The following is a 6000-nucleotide window of genomic DNA, read 5'->3' as shown; positions in this document are numbered from 1 at the left end:
GAAGAATGGAGGTGTTCGCTGAGCATTCGGATTTGCTCGTTACGCGAAAAATTCGTTATAAGGGTTACTCGTTTTGAGGAGTTCCACTGTGTGTAGCTGACTCGTACATCTTGCCGTATTCAAATATCAAATATCAAAAATACGTAAAGTCTTTGCTTTAAAAATTTTTTTTTATTGTTTGAGAGGTTTACTTGTAAAATTATTCTACTGCATTTTTTGTGATTGTGCTATCCTGTAATATTATTATTATTATTATTTATTTAATCTTCAACGGGCCGTATAGCCTAATTAAGATGTAACAGTTCAATTGAGAAAAAAAATACATAGCAAAAATAAGATTTACAGCGCAATTCACTGCGGCCACGGCAAAAGCCGGAGACGTTCCTTGAAGCACTGAGTTGAGATGTCGAAGTCGAAGCAATCCGAGACAGTGTTGAAGACAGCCGACATGCGGAACATAGGGTCAGACCGACCAGCACTGGAACGGGGTTGAGCGAGCCGTAGAGTTTCTCTAGACCTAAGTGTTCGGGATGGTGCATAGATATCGACTCGATGCAACAAAGGCGATGAGTCGATAGAGCCATTTAGCAATCCAGCGATGAAAGAGCACTGTGCATTGCGTCTTCTAACCGAAAGAGGTTCAAGGCCTAGAAGACGGCACCGCGCAGCATACGGAGGAAGATTATTGCGATCCTGCCAGGGAAGTAGGCGTAGGGCATATCTCGTGAGCTTACGTTGAATCGCCTCGAGTCGAGCAATTGAAGAAGCGGTTGTTGGGCTCCAGACTACGCACGAATATTCCAGAACCGAACGAACGATGCAGTTGTACACAGCTTTGATGCACATGGAGTTGCGGAATTCATTAGTTGTCCGGATAACCACGCCAAGTAATTGATTTCCTCTGGCTACAACGTCATCGATATGCTGTTTAAAGTTCAAACTAGAGTCAAGCAGAACGCCCAGGTCTTTGGCATGATTCTGTCGATTAACTGCAGTGCCGTCCATGAAGTAGGTCCCAGTCACTGGGCTCCTGCATCGACTAAAAGACACACAGTAGCATTTCTCGATGCAGATAGTCAGTCCATTACGCTTGCACCACGAACAGAAAATTTCGATGCAGTCTTGCAGGAATGTACAATCACCTGTGTTGTGAATAGGCGCAAAAATTTTTGCATCGTCGGCAAACAGACTGATACTGTCGGGAGGTAAAGCCAGGGTAACATCGTTGATAAACAATATGAAGAGAAGCGGGCCAATATTGCTTCCTTGTGGCACACCCGAGCTGCTGACTATTTCTTTGGACATGTGCTTATCAATTTTCACGATGTATGTGCGATTAATTAGGTAAGACTTAAGCCACTGTACGAGCGAGCTGGGAACTCCTAGCTTGTCGAGTTTAGCGAGAAGAATTGCGTGCGGAAGAGAGTCGAATGCTGCTTTCAGATCTGTATAAATTGCATCGACTTGAGCTCCGGCATCAATTTGACTAGTGCAATAGGTTACAAATTCAACCAGGTTCGTGGTAGTCGACTTTTTTGACACGAATCCATGTTGATACGGGCTTAGGTAGCTGCGGCATGCATATGATAATAACATATGATATGACTACAGATGAATAAGGCAAATCTAACACCCTGGCGATTCTTACATCTCCTGCTAAAGATTTTATGTTTTATAAAGTCGAACTAACATTTAATTTCAAATCATGTCTTTATTTCATATCATTTAATTTCATTAATTATCCACATTATGCTTAAGCAATGATTTTAATCCCAACATTTTAATTCACATAATTTGGTTGTTGAGAAAAGTAATGTTATATAGTGTTTAAGGAAAGAGAACTGGAAGGGTTCAAAGGGGAATGAACATTGAACAGATGGAACAAGCGGTTAAATTTGACAAGAAACGGATCATTTCATCTAGAGTTAGTGCGCCTAATACAATTGAAAAGGAACGCGCGAGGACGAAGAAAACAGTTAAGAACATATAATAGAACATGAGAAAGAAGTGAGAGGTTTCAGGTAAAATTCCAGCTATGCTAATGGCCTGTGCACGACCTCACTTACTCTGTAATAGTGATGAGAAAAGTTCCGGAAATTGAGGAACGGAACGAACCTGCAATCTAAAGAAAAAGAACGGAATGCAGAACGCAGGTTCAAGATAACCTGCCATAATTACGCATTTTTCAGTTGCTCACTCCATACATGGATAACTTTAAAGTATACATTCAATATGGTGTATTATTTTATGAGCAATAATCGCACATTTCCAATTAAAACAAAGTTAAATAATAGTTTATTGAATAAGTATACTACTTAATGAAAAACGCTTAACTTAAGTAACACGCTACACTGTGCATTTTTAATTAAAAAGTTAAGACATTTTGTAGGATTTATTTTTTAAATAAATTAAATATAAATAGCATCTAACAACATCGGTATATAACAAACACATAGAGTTTTAAGATGTTTCCGTAGGGTTGACATTACACTGTACGGTGCACTACCGGAGCGACCAATTGTCTGTCCGATAATGCACTTTAATTGTCCATAAGAATAGTGCTATTCCAGGGATCAATAAACGGTGTTCAATAATTTATTTCGGCAGGCTAAACTTGTAGTGCATCTCAAGTATTGAGTTGCTCGTAGAAGATTTCAGAGCAGAGAGTAGAGCACAGAGCGTTCTAAACCGGATCGAAAAGAACGCCGAGAGAAACAGATTCATATTGAACCTGGATGATTTGTTTACAGCAAAACGGCTCATCAAATCAAAGGGAGTAGAATGTAGAGCGTTCTAGGCCGGGTCGCAAAGAGCAGCCGGTCCAACACAGATCGCAGAGAACGCTGAGAGCAGCCAGTTCAGATTGGATCGATAAGATCTTTGATAGCAGCCAATTCAGGTCGGATCGTAAAGACCGGTCGGAGCAGCAGGTTTAGTTTGAACCTGCTTGGGTTAAAATTAAGGATCACGGTCCGGATGGTTGCATGCTGGAACAGATCGCACCTGGCAAGTTCGGAACGCAACGCGCATCACTACTCTGTAACGCATTCCAAGCCATTTTTTCCCCACCGAACAGCATATGGAGGATTTCCAGGAGTAGGAGGATACAGGGATTTCCAGGAGTTCTCATAATTGTGGGACACTTCCTTGACTCTTTCTTATGTGAAGTGAACTTATATATAGAAATTGAACTCTGAAGCACCCTTTTTGGACAGGCTTCTTGGAAACTCCTATTGGATTTGTCCAACAAGTGTCTCACAGCTATGATAACTCCTGGAAAACCCTGTATTGATTAGACAAGAGACCCCAAAAGCGCCTACAAGCAAATCCTTGTTAATCCCTGAATTCGATTACTTAATCCTTGTATGACTATTCTCGAGCCAAAAAGAAGTAATCCTACAAGTTAGTTTGCAGTATTTCCTGTATGAAAATACATCTGTCTTCTCTTTCTTTTGTTTGGAGGCTCACATTTTTGGACAAAAGTGCTTTCTTATACATGCACGTGGGAAGTGGTACATCTGTAAACGACTAGGCGTCTCCATCAAGGAGTATAAATTGTCTTTATTGATTTTTACTTTACTTTTTTTTACTTTTACACCGATTTAGGACTTCGAGCTAATAGGTTTCATCCAACCCTTTCAATAAGCTTAAATCTAATGGTTGGTTTTCAATAAATTCCTCTTAGCAAGGCACTTTATCTTTGCAGTTACCTTTTCCCGAGCGTACTCGGTTAACTCTGTATAGAAAATATACTAAATAGATGTTGCAATGTGTTTTTGGTTTAGCAATCTGGGGGCTGGTATTTGACATTAGCTTTTGCGGAGAACACAGTACAAAATAAGAGAGCGATGAGAGCGTTTAATTACGATCGTTCACTCTCTTTCCGATCCCCACGTACGATGCCGCTTCTGCAATATGCGCTCTCTCTTTCTTCCCGCTGCAATACGCTCTGCTGAGAGTTGCTGAGTGACCAATCACAGAGAAGGAGAGTGAACAAAGCTGCGATTCCAAAACGAGCCACACAGCGCCCAGAGTGTTAATATACGCATGTGACGAGTTAATCTCATAATCCAAAAATGCAATTGACTTAGGGTCTATGCTAGTGTCTGCACTCGAACACGCATATGAGTTGTATGAAAAAGAGCCTACCGCATAACGAGTTTTTCGCATTACGATTGAGTCATTGGAACGGATTAAACTCGTAATGAGGGGTTCCACAGTACAAATATTAATAGTGCACAAAGCAGTAACCACTAGGTAACAAACTAATTTACGATAATAATACCTGAGATAGCTGAAATCATCCTGAACCACTTTGATGGCTTGTATGGCTTGGCTGAAATTTTAATTACACATTACACACCCTACAAGAAAAACAATCAATCTCTTCACTTGCGAGCTCTCTAGCTAACCACAAATTGAGTGTGCAAGTACATTTAAATGGTTTGTTCACTTCAATGATATGAACCCATTTCGCTGCTTCTCGTGGATTTCGATTTTTACAGCCTTGGATTACACAGCTATTCTCAGTACATGCACCGTAAACTTTCCCACTCCGTTCCTCACACGCTCACCCACCAATTAAACAGAAGCTACGGTAATCCATCGGTTCCACCCACTAACGGCATCAGTTGCAAATCAAAAATCCGCCCAAAGACAAAATCAATAGCATGATGCTACATATCCGTGCAAAACCGTTCCGATCTGCAGTGGGGCTACGCCCGTCCAGCGAAACTCCTGCGGGACTTGAGCAATCCCTTTGGCCGCTGCTACCATTGCCTGGGGGTGAGTTGGCATGATTTATGCTAGGCGAAGGTCACGCGGCGTACGTGGTGTCGCTTGCAGGGCAGGTGCGCAATAATGAAAGAGATAACACAATTTGATTATTTATTCTGTTTTCATCCCCCACATCCTGCTACCTCACCGGCAGCGGTAACTCGCACCTGAGTCCATCAAATGGGACTGGGTACAACGGGAGTGTGCCAAATTTTGATTCCGCAACACCAATTAACAACAACAGTCCGAGCATCGTTTATGGTGTGCGCCATACGCTGTTTCCATCGGCGAGCATCATGGGACCCGCAATTCAGCTGCCCCCTCCCTTCCTACCTCGTCCACACACACACACACACACACACACACACACACACTTTCTGCCACTAGGACTGTCCTGCATAGTGGCACCCGGTGTTAATTGCTCAACCAGCGGCAATATGCTTCATCGGGCGACACATCGCAGCCCTGCCCTGGCTGCAATTTGCAATTGCACGGGTGCAATTTTGATCAGATGAATTGTCCTTTCATTGACGGCCGCTTTGCCGTACCCTAGCAATTACCGGAATTGCATACCGGATGTTGCTTCCCACCCCTTCCCCGAATACCCCTTTTCATGCGATTTTTCTCCCACTCCCCATACCCTTTGCCAGTTGGCATCGGGTTGCGCGCTTGATAGTTTGCACTTGGGATTAGACGATCGATGGCGTTTTTCCACCTGCGCTGTCCCCCATATCTTATCGCAGTATCGCGTCGATGCGTCGATGCAGCGAATGCATCGGGCACTCCCGAGTCCGGTCCTGTGCGCGGAATGCATGTCAAGATTAATGTTTTCACAATTTAATGGACAACATTGCCACCGGAGCACAAATCTTGGCGGGCAACTATTCGTGTTCAGTACCAACGGAGATTTGGCACTACTCTACGGCTGAACAACTTGTGTATTGGGTGGTAAAATGAGCTGGAAAATTGTTTACCTTCAAGACATCGGTAGTGCTATCAGTAATTAGGCTTTGCTCTCTTTTCTTATTATCTGTGAGGTGAATTTCTACCGTGCAGTGAGCAAAACTCAATAAGTATATAAGAAAACAACGAAGCGGTCCAAAAAGCCCGTATTGCTGTATAAGAAAATATTAAACGTTATAAAAAAGAAAACTAGAATGACTCGAAAGCTAGAAAACTAGAATGTGGGCCGGTCTGGTGGTACAGTCGTCAACTCGTACGACG

The sequence above is a fragment of the Anopheles merus genome, chromosome 3R, assembly GCF_017562075.2.
Source record: "Anopheles merus strain MAF chromosome 3R, AmerM5.1, whole genome shotgun sequence".
NCBI lineage: Eukaryota > Metazoa > Arthropoda > Insecta > Diptera > Culicidae > Anopheles > Anopheles merus.
Note: the sequence above shows the minus strand (reverse complement) of the source record.